This window comes from Tupaia chinensis, unplaced genomic scaffold (assembly GCF_000334495.1).
Source record: "Tupaia chinensis unplaced genomic scaffold, TupChi_1.0 Scaffold147312_1, whole genome shotgun sequence".
NCBI classification, from domain to species: Eukaryota; Metazoa; Chordata; class Mammalia; order Scandentia; family Tupaiidae; genus Tupaia; species Tupaia belangeri.
The window spans coordinates 1,801,350-1,818,145 of record NW_006207163.1 but is presented as its reverse complement, the minus strand read 5'-3'; the positions used below and the strand labels follow the sequence as shown (position 1 = coordinate 1,818,145).

Sequence of the window (16,796 nt, the reverse complement as noted above, 5' to 3'; positions counted from 1 at the left end):
GAACTTTGAGAAACCTCCACATTGTTCTCTATAGTGGCTGGACCAATTTCCATTCCCCCCAGCAGTGTAGGAGAGAGTTCCCCTTTAACCACACCCTGGCCAGCACATATCGTTTTTTTTGTTCTTTTTTTTTTTTTTTTTTTTAAATCTTAGTCATTCTGAGTGGATGATTGTAGGATCATATGGTAGTTCTACTTGTAGAACTTTGAGAAACCTCCACATTGTTCTCTATAGTGGCTGGACCAATTTCCATTCCCCCCAGCAGTGTAGGAGAGAGTTCCCCTTTAACCACACCCTGGCCAGCACATATCGTTTTTTTTGTTCTTTTTTTTTTTTTTTTTTTTAAATCTTAGTCATTCTGAGTGGATTTAGGTGGTATCTCATTGTGCTTTTGATCTGCATCTCCCTTATAATGAGGGATGTTGAGAATTTTTTCATATGCCTTTTGGCTATTCATGTCTTCTCAAAGAGTGTTTTTTTCAACTCATTCTCCCATTTTTTAATAGGGTTGATTATCTTTTTTCTGGACAGCTGCTTGAGTTCCCTGTATATTCTGGTTATCAGTCCCTTATCTGATGCATAGTTTACAAAAATATCTTCGCATTTTGAGGACTGTCGATTCACACTGATTACTGTGTCCTTAGCAGTGCAGAAACTTCTTAATCTGATGTAATCCCACTTGTCTATTTTGACCATTACTGACTGTGCTTTGTGGGTCTTATTTAAGAAGTCTTTGCCTATCCCAATGTCTCTCAGTGTTTCCTCAGTGTTTTCTAGCAGTAACTTTATAGGTTGAGGTCTTAGGTTTAACAGATCTTTGATCCACTTTGAGTTACTTTTTATCAATGGTGAGAGGAAGGGGTTCAGATTCATTTTTCAGCAGGTAGATATCTAGTTTTTCTGGCATCATTTGCTAAAGAGGTTTTCCTTTTCCCACTGGATTGACTGGTACCCTTTGTCAAAAATCAGTTGACTGTATGTTTGGAACTTTATTTTGGGGTTCTCTATTCTGTTCCAGTGGTCCATCTGTCTGTGCCAATATCATGCTGTTTTGATTATCACAGCTTTGTATTATATTTTGGGGTCAGAGAGTGAGATGCAGCCCACTCTACGCTTCTTGTGCAGGATTGCTTTGGTAAAACGAGGTCTTTTAAGATTCCAGACAAATTGTATTATTGTCTTTTCTAAATCTGTGAAAAATGTCCCTGGTGCCTTGATTGAGATTGTGTTAAGAGGGGTCTGTTCCAGGAAAACTAAAGAATGAACAGCTAGAAATAGGAATAAAAGACAACCAAGACAATGGACAATTTAAAGGTAGGGACAAGTCCAGAAATATTGATAGTAACATTGAATGTTAATGGATTACATTATCTTATCAAGAAACACAGACTGGTTGAACTGGTAAAAAAAAAAAAAACCAAAAAAAACCCAGATACCTTCTATTTGTTGCCTACAAGAAATGCACCTCCTGGATGAAGACATACATAGACTAAAAGTGAAGGGCTGGAAAAAGGTATACATGCAAATAGGAACCAAAAAAGATTTGGAGTTATTATACTAATTTCTGACCAAATAGACTTTAAAACAAAACGGTTCAATGAGATATAAAAAAGGGCACTATATAGTAGTCAGAGGGCTAATCCATCAAGAAGATATAATGCTTATAAATATCTATGCACATATTTCAGGAGCACCAAAATACATGAAGAAAAGATTGTTAGATCTAAAAGGAGAGAAAGACTACAATGCACTAATTGTTGGAGACCTCAACATCCCACTACCTCCCCTGAACAGATCATCTAGAAAAAAAATAAGTAAAGAGATAAAGGATCTAAATGATACCATAAATCAAATGGACTTAACAAACATCTATAGAACCTTCCACCCCAAAACCACGAGATAAACTTTTTTTCTCACCCCCACATGGAGCCTTTTCAAAGATTGACCACATGAACAGCAAGTCTTTACAGTTCAAAGGCATAGAAACCATATCCAACATCTTCTCTGATCATGATGGAATTAAACTTGATATTAATTTCAAGAAAATCCTCAAAAACACACAAATACATGGAAACTAAATAAACTACTCCTGAATGACTTCACAACTACTGAAGGAAGTAAGATCAAAATCAAAAGATTCATGGAAGCCAATGACAATGAGAATATGAGTTTCCATAATCTTTGGGACACTGCAAAAGCAGTCATAAGAGGGATGTTCATAGCAATTAGAGCACATAAGAAGACGATGAAAAGAAGGCAAATGGACCACAGAGGATCATACCTCAAAGAATTGGAAAAGCAACACCAAAAAAAAAAAAAAACCCAAACAAACAAAAAATTAAAAAAAACTCCATGAGAAAAGAAATAATAAAGAACCAAGCAGAAATAAATGAAATAGAAAATAAATTATCGTAAAAGCTGGCTTTTTGAAAAGATAGACAAAGTTGATACACCACTAGCTAGACTAATTAAAAAGAAGAGAGAAAGGAACCAGGTAAATCTAATTTGCGATGAAGCAGGCAATATAACAACAGACATAAGAGAAATACAAAACATCATTAGAGGATACTATGAACAACTATGCGTTAACAAACAAACTCTGGATGAGATGGACAAATTCCTGGACACATATAATTCACTGAGCTTGAATCAGGAGGACGTAGAAAATCTAAATAGGCTCATAACAAGACAGGAGATTGAATCAGTAATAAATAACCTCCCCCAAAAGAAAATACCTGGTCCTGATGGCTTCACCTCTGAATTCTACAAAACTTTGAAAGATGAGTTAACCCCCCATTCTGCTGAAGTTATTTCTAAAGATACAAAAGGGTGGAACTCTCCCAAATTCATTCTATGAAGCCTCCATCACCCTTACTCTCAAAGAAAAACAAGGATAGAACAAAGAAGGAAAAGTATAGACCAACATCTCTGATGAGTACAGATCCAAAAATTCTCAATAAGGTACTAGCAAATTGTATCCAACAACATATAAAAACGAGTATATATCAGGACCAGGTAGACTTTTTTCCAGGGATGCAAGGTTGGTTCAACATACATAAAACCATAAATATAATACACCATATTAACAGAAAGAAAGATAAAAACCAGAAAAAGCATTTGATAAGATACAACATCTGTTCATGATCAAAACTCTCAGCATCATAGGCATAGAATGGTTTTTTCTTAACACAATAAAGCTATCTATGAAAAACCATAGCTAACATCATCCTGAAATGGAAAAAGCTGAAAGCCTTTCCTCTAAAATCTGGTACAAGACAAGGATGCCCACTCTCTCCACTCCTTTTCGATACCCACCTCCTTTTGGAAGTCCTTGCCAATGCAATCAGAAAAGAGAGTAAAATAAAAGGCATTCAGATAAGAAAAGAAGAGGTGAAACTATCTCTATTTGCAGATGACATGATTGTATATATAGAAGATCCAAGGGTATCCATGAAAAACTTCCTGGAAGTAATAAATGAATACAGTAAAGTTGCAGGATACAAAATCAACATGTAGATATTTATAGCATTTTTATATATGAATAGCAGGCAGAATTAGATAGAACTGAAAAAAGCAATTCTATTTGCCATAGCCACAAAAAGTATAAAATACTAGAAATAAATTTAACCAAAGAAGTGAAAGACCTCCCCAAGGGAAACTATGAGAAGCTGAAAGAAGAAATTGAAAAAGACACAAAAAAGTAGAAGGACATCCCATGTTCCTGGATTGGAAGAATTAATATAATCAAAATGGAAATTCTACCCAAATCTTAATATTTCAAGAGAATACAGTGGAGATTTCCAAAGGTTAATTGATGTTTGGTTTCAAAACAGAGTGAATATGGAACGAGATTTGAAACTCCTGTAGTTTTCTTCTGATTCAGACATTCAAGAGATTACCAACAATTCAGAAAATGCTTTCCTCATTAATTTTTGTTTTGTTTGGAAAATACAGTCATATTTGTGTTACAGGTAATGAATGCATTATTAATATTAAATAGAATGATATTCTATTTTAATTTTAATGCAGTATAGTTTTTAATTTTAATTTCAATACAACAAATGTTCATATGTAAAGACCTATGTATTAATGGGCTTCCAATCCCATATTGCTCGTTGAAGTCTTCAATAAATTTTTTCTTTTTTTAAATTTTTTTTAACAGTCACTCTGTGTCATTACAGCATACCAGATGAATTTTCCCATCATAAATACGCTGTATATTGGTTCAAAGATATTACCATATGTATTATCATCAACAGATAATTTTCCATTTTTGTGTCCCTTAAATTTTTAAAGAGGTTTTTGCCTTAAAGTGCTTGCACTTACCAGAGAGAAAGGCAGAGACACTGAGAGGGAAAGGGAGAAATCACCCCAGAAGGAATGCTCATATGATAATCTCCTCCTCTGATCTTGGGCATACACACACACATGACTGATGTGATTTTCAAGCTACTGAGCATGGGATTGAAACACAGTTGGCCATGTGGTAAACCAACAACCTCACTGCTGCACCATCTGCAGGCCCTCCCTTAAATGTTTTGCTTCTTTCTTTGTCCCAACTTCCTCCCTTTCACCCTCCCCCATTTCCTACACTCCTCCCATGCTGCCTCTAGTATCTACAATTGTTCTCCATGTTTTCATACCTTCTAATATTTCAGTTTCTGATACAGAGTGCAGACATTCGGTATATATTGAGTGGGGACATACAATATCTTTCATAGTCTGGCTTGCTTCGCTTAGCAGTAAGTCCCCCATATTTGTATACTTTCTAGCAAATGTCAGGATCTCATTGTTTTTCACAGTTTAGTAGTATTTCATAGATTTTTTGGTGTCAGTTTATTTATTTATTTTTTATACAGTTAACCACTGCATGTCATTAAAGCTTATAAATTAAATTTTCCAAGCATAAATACACTGTATATTAGTCCAGTTAAAGACATTATTTGTAGATTTTCTTTAAGAAACTAAAAAAATGTTGAGAACAAGAAGTCTGAGAATTGTTGCACATTTTTCTTTCTTCAGCTTGCCTTCATTTTGAGAATAACAATTGGTCCTGGAGAAAAATAGCATGCTTTCTCCCCTATAGTATCTCTTAGCATATTTTTCAGTTCTAAATGTTTGAAACTCATAGGCCATGAATATACTTCATTTCTTTAGTGATATTACATCATTCTCAGCCTTATCTAATAACTGAAAAACTCCATTTTTAATAGAATACAGACGTATTGATTAATATTTATTTATTTAAACTGTAAGCAAAATGTTTACTTAATGACTTTATATAATGGAATTCTTCCTGTGGAACACAGAAACTCAAAGAGCACTTCGTTTTCAGAAATGTCCACCCTCTAGAGTTTTTAATGAAGTCGTATTGGTGATCAAATATAATTGTGTACATAAAACTAATGCCTTAAACTTAGGCAATTTAGCTGTGCAATATTTTTGTTGATGTGTTTTTAAAAAATGGCAGTATCCAAGGATACTACTGTAAATGACACTCAGTCTCACCTTACGAAAGAAGCTGTCATAATCTGTCTTGTACAGAAACTCTGAAAAAAAAAAAAAAGCCCAGTTTTACTAATACACTCCATTGGTTCATTATTAGTAAAAATAAAATTAAATGTATTTTGCTATTCATTATATAATTGTATTATGGCTATGTGTTTTTTAACATTTATTTATAATTTGCTGCAGGGCATGTGTGCTAACCAGAGAGAGAAAGAGAGAGAAAAAGAGAAAGAACCCCTCAGCAGGATGGACATGCCACAATCCCTTTTCCTCCATTCACCTCTTGGAAGTTTGGACATGTACACACATAGCCCTGGTGTGTTTTTCTAAGTCTCCAGGTCCACAATTTGAACCTCATAGTCAGCCTTGGGGGGTATCCAGCCACCTTAAACACCATCCCATAGTCTGATTCATTATAGCTATATTTTTAAATTTACAACATTGACATAAACATTTTAACATGTTTTATTTTTATATACATATCAGAGAAAATCCCTTTGTATTAAATGAAATTATTTATTTAAAGTAGTTAAACATTGGGACCAGCAGTTAGCGTAATGGCTATGTTGATGGACTCCCATGTAGTCGACCGCGGTTCAAGTCCCGGACCCGGTGGCTTAAAACTCACGTCGGGCGCGTGTGCGTGCGTGCCCAAGATCCCGAGAGGAGAATGGAGGAGAAGGGATTGCGGCATGACCATCCCCCCTGGGGGGTGATTTCTCGCTTTCTGTCTCTATGTCTCTCTCTGTCTGTCTGGCGAGCGCACGCGCCCTATAGCAAAAACCTCTTCCAAAAAAAAAAAAAAAAAAAGAAAAGAAATTATTTATTTAAACTAGTTAAACATTTAAATTACATATTATATAACAAATGTAAAGGTGTAGGCACACAATTATCTTGTAACACTATAATTGATTTTTTCTGTGCTAGCAAGTAAACATATTTTATAATATTTCACTTAAGCTCAGTAATATTTGCCCTAAGAAAGTAACTTCAGTCTGTATTACTGTGCTTCCCTCCACCTAAAAGTGCCAAGCTATTTTGTTACACATTTATCCATGTTATTGATTTTTCTATCACATATAAAGGCTTGCAGCATTCAAGAAATTGTTCCTGCTACAACATTATAAATTCATTGCGTGGAACACAGTTTGCTATTGAATGTCTGCCAGACTATGTTAACAAGGGTATTCAGAAGAAAACTATGAGCCATAATACAAAGAATATGTGAAGAAAATCCTCTAACGATAACATGCCTTAAAGTAGTGTGCATTTTCCTTTTTTTAAAAAAAGTAGTTTGAGGGATAATTATGTTATTATTTTGCATTACTTTTCCCACTGTATAAAATTGCTTTTTAAATGTTTAAAAATTCAGTGTTACTCTGAGCAATATAGGTGCTTCTGAGAAGGACAAATAATTCTGTTTTCTAGGATTTAATTATTTGCTAAGCTTTATTTTATAAGACAATCTATTGTGCAAATTCACATATGTTCTTGAGGTACACATTTCTCCAGCTCTCCTGACATCTCTTTCAACTTTTCTCATGTCTTTTTAGATGTGCTGTAGTCAGCATCTGAGGTCAATAAGACCTCACTAGGATTTCCATATTTTTCCTCTATTCTTTACTTTTGTACTTTTCACAGACAGCAGGAACAGTTGCAACAGAAGACTGATATTTTAAAAGATAGTACTCATTTAACAATTCTTGTTTCAAATAAAATAATGACATATTATTTGAAATAAATTAATAACAGCTTTCCCTATGGAGCTATTCTTATTATAGTTAATCTGTCATACATCAGAACAAAGAAACCAGAACCTACAAGAACTAATATAGTAACTGGGGTAGGACATAAAGTACAGGCTTTCACAAAGCTCAGTTGTTAGATTCTAAGAAGTTTCGTAATGGTGAAGGCTATATCAACGATAGACTGATTTCCAGGCAAGCATATGATATTTGGCTACGACAAAGCATTTAGGTTATACAGCCTATGCTTTCAAGCTTATGGATAGAATACATTGATGAGGAAGCAGCATATGGTGTAATAGTTACATCACTGGACTCCCATGTAATAAGCCTTGGTTTAAGTCCCGTACCTGGGAACTTAAAACTCATGATAGGTGTGTGTGCTTGCATACCCAAGATCCCGAGAGGAGAATGGAGGAGAAGGGATTGTGGCATGGCCATCCTCCTTGGTAGGTGATAAATTTGCTTAGTGTCTCTCTCTGTCTCTCTGGTGAGCACATGTGCCCTATAACAAAAGTCTCTTAAAAAAAATAGGCGGAATACATTGATGAAAAGAAGTGGTAATCAAGGGAAAAATATATTGTTTTTTTTTTATCATATTATAACATCTTTCAAGATCAGATATCTTATAATAAATCTATGCCTTTTGATTTTCCACTTACTAATGATATTAAATTAAATATACACATATATATTTTGTGGGGAGAGGTGTTTGCTAAAGGGCGCATACACTCACCAGAAAGACAGAAAGAGAGACAGAAAGTGAGGAATCACCCCCTGGAGGATGGCCATGCCTCAATCCCTTCTTCTCCATTCTCCTTTCAGGATCTTGGGCACGCATGCACATGCACCCGGCCTGAGTTTAAGCCACTGGGTCTGGGACTCGAACCGTGGTCAGCTACATGGGAATTCAGTGACATGGCCATTACACCAACTGCTGGTCCCTGAAATTAAATACATTTCAAGATCCAAATTTTTTTTTTTTTTTGGAGAGATTTTCACTGTAGGGCGCGTGCGCTCGCCAGACAGACAGAGAGAGACATAGAGACAGAAAGTGAGAAATCACCCCCAAGGGGGGATGGTCACGCTGCAATCCCTTCTCCTCCATTCTCCTCTCGGGATCTTGGGCACGCACGCACACGCGCCTGGCGTGAGTTTTAAGCCACCGGGTCTGGGACACGAACCACGGTCGACTACGTGGGAGTCCAGCGACGTAGCCATTACGCTAACTGCTGGTTCCCTCAAGATCCAAATTTTTAAAGTTCATTTGTTGTGTGTGTGTATGTGTGTGTGTGTGTGTGTGTGTGTATGTGTGTGAGTGTGAGTCAGAGAGAGAGAGAGAGAGAGAGAGAAGCATCCTCAACAGGATCTCTTACTGTGATATCCCTGTCAGCTTTCCCAGTCCAGGCAGAACTGTGGGTGTGCCTGTACAGGTCAACAGGGACCACATCTGTGATCTTCCATATAGAGACAACATTTTTTGAACAGTATATTACTTTTATGCTCCAAGCTGTCCAAGGTGTCAAGATAAATTTTAACAGCAGATCTGATGTTTTTACAATAAAAGTTCATGAATTTTGTCACGTGTGATAATCTTTGTTCTTTTTAAAATTTAATTTAATTTTAATTGTTGTATTTGGCCATAAAGAACAAAGAGTTCCTAGGTCTCTAAAAGGCTGATGTACAAAATGCACTCTGTTGATTTATGTATGTAAGAATATCACTGACTAGAAATTTGAACACACTGTGGGCACAGGAATTTAGAAATCCATTAGTAGTTTATAAGGATAATCTGTGGCTAATAATTTCTCATATATACTGAGGAAAAATATCATAGGTGTGTAACTGACAAGACATATGCATGAAACAAGATACTCAATTAAGTAAAAAGTAACTAATAACCAAAACAATCTTGTGATTAAGTTAAATTCTATATTTCCTGTTAGTAAATATTTTGATATCAAAAACAAAATATATTGTAAGAATATATAGTTTTTAGGTAGAGAAAGAGTATCAATAAAAAAAGTTTAATTTTCTCTTAATTAGTATTTAGCAAATTAGATGGCACTTTCTATGTGACTTAAAATTAGAATAGACACACAAAAATGAAAAGTTATTTGTTGATGACAATATATATATTGATATCTTTGACATGACTATATTCATGCTGGGAAAAACAATTTTGTACACTGGAAAGATGTACAGTGACTAAATGTTAATTTTAAAAAAGTAACAAATAAATACATAAAAATTTGTTTAAAATACAATAAACATCATTTAGTTCTTACTTTCATTTCTGGGTTGGTCTATTTTCTGAGTCATTATGAACAATAATCTTATATATTTTTGTTCTTTAACATGATTATGAATAATTTGAGTCAGGCTACAACTATGCTAGCATATTTCAGAATATTTAAAAAACTGTAAATATATAACATGCAGTTTGGTCTATAAGTTGGCTATTGAAATGTTTCTATTATTTTCAACACATTTTTAATATCAAAATTCATTGTAGCTACTTAAATATATAAACGTATATTTATAAATATTTAATGTAATATAATCGGTTTTCATAAAATAAATGATAAATTTTTGTTATATTTAAATTCAGTAAATATAAACTTTGTTTCTGTATAAAATAAAAATAAATGTTGAAAATATTTCAGCATAATGGTAATTGACCAAGTACTATACAGAAATGGTCACCTATAATCATTATAAATGTGCAAATATTTTGGAAATATTTACAAGATAACAAAACCTAAACAAGTAAAAGTGAAGTCTTTCAGCAATATTATAGATATATAAATACCCACAAAAAATATCTTGAATGTTTTTAGATAAATTAATTTCTACCACATGAATGTCAACTATTGCTATATTGCATGTTTCATGAAGTAAGAAATTGTACTTCTTGCATTATTCCCAGGTAATTTCCTCCATGAGCACATGATCAGCCTCAAGAATCAAACTGACCACACTACATCCCTCAGCAAAATTCGTGCCATATAAAAAACACAACACAAAAGAAAGTGAAAGATAGGAAGATTATCTTTCTTAAAAATCTATGCTCATCTGAATCTTAAATCACATATTCTTTTCCCTTTATATGATTCTTGATGAGACTCTGAGAGAAAGAAATGGGTTAAAGTGATTGTGCTTCACTGTCAAGAGAAACCTATGGTCAGGGATATATCTAATTCCCAGAGCTTTCATCATTAATATTTTATGAGCCTCACTGATCTGTCCCATCTAGAAGAAAAATTTATCTTTCATTTGTGCAAGCAGTGCCTGCCAAGTAATAGATTTCATCTCTATAAGCTGAGTGGTGAAATGCAAACTGCAGCAAAGGTATGAGAAGGCAAAGTGTTCACTTTATTTCTTTTACTGAAGTCTGGCTGCACTTTACTGGAGCTGCAGAGTCAGCCAAGCAAAGTGAAAGATCTTTGGGGAACTATGAAGAGTGTCAGCTCCTTGCCAACATACTTCAGCCTACACACGTGAATGCTCATGTACTTAAACTGGCTTTTAAATGAGATTATTAGCTACAGTGACGCTTTAAAATAAAACATTGGCAAAGAGCTTTGGTTGACTAGAACACTGTGAAACAATTAACTTGATCTTGGAATTTTTCTTCATTACAGGTGAAATGACTAAGAGAAAATTAGTGATCTTTGAATACTTCAAATGGAAAAGTAAGTATGTCTGGTCCCTTTGTTGAGTTGGTTCACCTTATATAAACTACAGATTTATTGTAAGCTCCACTATGGCACTGGACATGAGTATACCCTGGCAATATTCAATGACAGAGAAAATCCGAGAGTGTTTGCAGGACCCCCTTTAGAAGCTAGAAACATGGAGGAATTTTCATGACATTGGACTGGGCAATAATATTTGGTATGACTCTCAAAGTATAGACAATAAATGGGATTAAAATGGGATTACACTAACCTGAAAAGCTTTTGTACATTAAAGGAAACAATCAAGTGAAAAGATGAAACATATATATATATATATATATATATATACACACACATAAAGAAAAATGACTTTAAAAAAAATTTATTTAAAAAATACCTTTATTTTACTTTATTTATTTATTCATTTATTTATTTTAATTTGACCATAGATGAACAGAGTGAGAGAGTGTGAGTCAGAGAGAGAGAGAGAGAGAGAGAGAAGCATCCTCAACAGGATCTCTTACTGTGATATCCCTGTCAGCTTTCCCAGTCCAGGCAGAACTGTGGGTGTGCCTGTACAGGTCAACAGGGACCACATCTGTGATCTTCCATATAGAGACAACATTTTTTGAACAGTATATTACTTTTATGCTCCAAGCTGTCCAAGGTGTCAAGATAAATTTTAACAGCAGATCTGATGTTTTTACAATAAAAGTTCATGAATTTTGTCACGTGTGATAATCTTTGTTCTTTTTAAAATTTAATTTAATTTTAATTGTTGTATTTGGCCATAAAGAACAAAGAGTTCCTAGGTCTCTAAAAGGCTGATGTACAAAATGCACTCTGTTGATTTATGTATGTAAGAATATCACTGACTAGAAATTTGAACACACTGTGGGCACAGGAATTTAGAAATCCATTAGTAGTTTATAAGGATAATCTGTGGCTAATAATTTCTCATATATACTGAGGAAAAATATCATAGGTGTGTAACTGACAAGACATATGCATGAAACAAGATACTCAATTAAGTAAAAAGTAACTAATAACCAAAACAATCTTGTGATTAAGTTAAATTCTATATTTCCTGTTAGTAAATATTTTGATATCAAAAACAAAATATATTGTAAGAATATATAGTTTTTAGGTAGAGAAAGAGTATCAATAAAAAAAGTTTAATTTTCTCTTAATTAGTATTTAGCAAATTAGATGGCACTTTCTATGTGACTTAAAATTAGAATAGACACACAAAAATGAAAAGTTATTTGTTGATGACAATATATATATTGATATCTTTGACATGACTATATTCATGCTGGGAAAAACAATTTTGTACACTGGAAAGATGTACAGTGACTAAATGTTAATTTTAAAAAAGTAACAAATAAATACATAAAAATTTGTTTAAAATACAATAAACATCATTTAGTTCTTACTTTCATTTCTGGGTTGGTCTATTTTCTGAGTCATTATGAACAATAATCTTATATATTTTTGTTCTTTAACATGATTATGAATAATTTGAGTCAGGCTACAACTATGCTAGCATATTTCAGAATATTTAAAAAACTGTAAATATATAACATGCAGTTTGGTCTATAAGTTGGCTATTGAAATGTTTCTATTATTTTCAACACATTTTTAATATCAAAATTCATTGTAGCTACTTAAATATATAAACGTATATTTATAAATATTTAATGTAATATAATCGGTTTTCATAAAATAAATGATAAATTTTTGTTATATTTAAATTCAGTAAATATAAACTTTGTTTCTGTATAAAATAAAAATAAATGTTGAAAATATTTCAGCATAATGGTAATTGACCAAGTACTATACAGAAATGGTCACCTATAATCATTATAAATGTGCAAATATTTTGGAAATATTTACAAGATAACAAAACCTAAACAAGTAAAAGTGAAGTCTTTCAGCAATATTATAGATATATAAATACCCACAAAAAATATCTTGAATGTTTTTAGATAAATTAATTTCTACCACATGAATGTCAACTATTGCTATATTGCATGTTTCATGAAGTAAGAAATTGTACTTCTTGCATTATTCCCAGGTAATTTCCTCCATGAGCACATGATCAGCCTCAAGAATCAAACTGACCACACTACATCCCTCAGCAAAATTCGTGCCATATAAAAAACACAACACAAAAGAAAGTGAAAGATAGGAAGATTATCTTTCTTAAAAATCTATGCTCATCTGAATCTTAAATCACATATTCTTTTCCCTTTATATGATTCTTGATGAGACTCTGAGAGAAAGAAATGGGTTAAAGTGATTGTGCTTCACTGTCAAGAGAAACCTATGGTCAGGGATATATCTAATTCCCAGAGCTTTCATCATTAATATTTTATGAGCCTCACTGATCTGTCCCATCTAGAAGAAAAATTTATCTTTCATTTGTGCAAGCAGTGCCTGCCAAGTAATAGATTTCATCTCTATAAGCTGAGTGGTGAAATGCAAACTGCAGCAAAGGTATGAGAAGGCAAAGTGTTCACTTTATTTCTTTTACTGAAGTCTGGCTGCACTTTACTGGAGCTGCAGAGTCAGCCAAGCAAAGTGAAAGATCTTTGGGGAACTATGAAGAGTGTCAGCTCCTTGCCAACATACTTCAGCCTACACACGTGAATGCTCATGTACTTAAACTGGCTTTTAAATGAGATTATTAGCTACAGTGACGCTTTAAAATAAAACATTGGCAAAGAGCTTTGGTTGACTAGAACACTGTGAAACAATTAACTTGATCTTGGAATTTTTCTTCATTACAGGTGAAATGACTAAGAGAAAATTAGTGATCTTTGAATACTTCAAATGGAAAAGTAAGTATGTCTGGTCCCTTTGTTGAGTTGGTTCACCTTATATAAACTACAGATTTATTGTAAGCTCCACTATGGCACTGGACATGAGTATACCCTGGCAATATTCAATGACAGAGAAAATCCGAGAGTGTTTGCAGGACCCCCTTTAGAAGCTAGAAACATGGAGGAATTTTCATGACATTGGACTGGGCAATAATATTTGGTATGACTCTCAAAGTATAGACAATAAATGGGATTAAAATGGGATTACACTAACCTGAAAAGCTTTTGTACATTAAAGGAAACAATCAAGTGAAAAGATGAAACATATATATATATATATATATATACACACACATAAAGGAAAATGACTTTTAAAAAAATTTATTTAAAAAATACCTTTATTTTACTTTATTTATTTATTCATTTATTTATTTTAATTTGACCATAGATGAACAGAGTGAGAGAGAGAGAGAGGTGGAAAGTGAAAAAGCAAGTCACCAGATCTGGAACTTGAACTGTAGTCAGCCATGTAGGAGTCCAGTACCCTTAAACACCATGTCACCTGCCTGCCCTCTTAAATAGAAGTTTCTTAAAAGTATACATACAGATAGTCAATTGGTAAATGAAAAATTGGTCAACATTACTTATCATCAGAGAAATGCAAATTCAAACTACAATCACATATTACCTCACACCTGTAGAATAACTATTGCTATAATGACAAAAGATAATGTGGGAGAGGACATTGAGAAAAGAGAATCCTTGCATATTCTAATGGGATTTTACATTAGCATAACTATTACGGAAAACAGTATGGAGGTTTCTCAAAATATTAAAATTAGAACTACCATATGATCCAACAATCCCACTACTAGGTTGTGGGAAGCTGCGCACCAGCGAGTCTGCTGAGGTTTCTCAGAAAGCAAATAATTACACAATGCCAAAAGCCATGATTGGCTTCCCTTCAAAACCTGACCTTTGAAACCTTGCTCTGATTGGCCACTAGAATCCCTCACATTTGCATATCCAGCACCTCATGATTGGTCCAAAAGCAACCAATCATAACCCACCGTTTACAACCAATCGCGGCCCACAGTTTACAACCAATTACAACCCACCAGCATGTATATATATATAACCATGAAGCCTGGCCCACAGTAGCCAGACGACGACGACCAGGAAGATGACGACTGAAGAGCCTGAAGAGCTGAAACACCGCGCAAGTCTCCAGATGACCCTGAAGATCCTGAAGAGTTGTAACACTACATCATCTCCGGATGACCCTGAAGAGTTGTGACACCGTGTTGTCTCTGTGCTGCTCACAGGAGACGACGCCACCCTTAAGAGCTGTGACACTGCGTCGTCTCTGTGCTGCTCACAGTAGACGACGCGACCCTAATAAACGGACGACACTGTCATCTCCGTGCTGTAACATTACACCGCTTGTCCTGGCTCTCACTCCTTCACTCAGGAAACCTGTTCGGCTGTCCCCCCCGGGTCGGGACACTAGGTATCTATTAAAGAGAAATGAAATCAGGAACCAACAGATAGTGTGGTGGTTAAAGGTACTGGACTCCCACAAGGACAACTGCAGTCCAGTCCTGGACCTGGCGGCTTAAAACTTATGCTGGGCACACATGCTTGGAGGCACTCCATCCCTGGAGGAGAAGAGATTGTGGCATGGCCATCCCTCCCGGAGGTGATTTCTCACTCTCCTTCTCACTGTATCTCTCTGTCTCTCCAGTGAGTACATGCACCCTGTGGCAATAACCTTAAAAAGTGAAAATAAATAAAGGAGAAAAGAAAAGAAGAGAAAAGAAAAGAAAAGAAATCAGGATGTTAATAAAGAGATATCTACACTTCTATGTTCATTCCAATGTTATTCATGACAACCAAGACATGGAATCAACTTAAGTGTCCATTGACAAGCAATAAATGAATGGATAAATAAAATTGTGGTACTTATAGCAGTCTCCTCTTACCTGTGGGAGATATTTAGTAAAACTCTCAAATGATGACTAAAACCTCAAATATATAGTGAACCCTGTATTACTTTTTTTTTCTATACATATATATCTATAATACATAATTTACAAATTAGGCACAGCACAGAGATTAACAACATTAATAATAAAATGGAACATTTGTAACAATATACTGGAATAAAAGTTATGTGAATGTGGCCTCTCTCATGTTCTCTGCCTCAAAATATTTAACTGTGGTTGACCATGGGTAACTGAAATCATAGAAAAAGAAACCATAGGTAAAAGAAGAGTATTTTATACAGAATGCAATATTATACAGTGCTAAAGAGAAGGAAGGGCCAGCAGATGGTATGGTGGTAAAGGGTGCTGGACTCCAATGTGATTGACTACGGTTCGAGTCCCAGACTTGGTGGCTTACTTTCTCACTTTCTCTCAATCTCTCTCTCTCCCTTTCTGGTCAAATAAAAATAAAAACAAATAAAATTAAAAAAAATCATTCTTGGGAACCAGTAGACATCATGGTGATTAAGGAGCTGGACATTCCCACATGGCTGACAATGGTTTGAGTCCTGGGCCTGGTGGCTTCTTTTCTCACTTTCCTTCTCTCTGTGTGTCTGTCTTTCTCTTGTCAAATTAAGATAAATGAATGAATAAATAAAATTAAATTAATTCTTTTTCATTTAAATTTATTTACTTACATTCATTCACTGTACATCACTACAGCATAGAAAACGAGATTTTCCATCCAGAGTACACTGTATATTGGCTCAATCAAGCACATCAACATACGTGTTACAGTCAACAAACAAATAATTTTCCATTTCTTGTTTTCTGTGTGCTTTGATTTTTTTTTTCCCATCCTTGATTCCCTGTCTCTTACCCTCTGCCATCTCCCACTCTTCTCTCACACTGTCTCTGGTATCTTGTTTGCTTTTTATACTGTTTTCTCCCACATTTTATTTAGTCACCAAAGATCTTTATGACACTAAATATTTTCATAACAAGCACAGCTGATATATACAAAAAGAGAGAGAGAGAGAGTGAGAGAGGGAA

At 34.4% G+C, this 16,796-nt stretch overlaps 1 protein-coding gene across 2 annotated transcripts in view; it reads right to left on the bottom strand.

Moving 5' to 3' along the window:
* MGAT4C (MGAT4 family member C) overlaps positions 1-16,796 on the bottom strand; it is a 290,719-nt gene that overhangs the window by 65,650 nt on the left and 208,273 nt on the right. The window contains exon 1 of one of the 2 annotated variants that reach the window (XM_006169606.3): positions 5,509-5,550. The exons of the other annotated variant lie outside the window; for it this stretch is intronic. The gene's annotated coding sequence lies outside the window, so the exon portion shown is untranslated. Of the gene's footprint in view, positions 1-5,508; positions 5,551-16,796 lie in introns of those variants that run through there. 2 annotated transcript variants of the gene reach the window in all.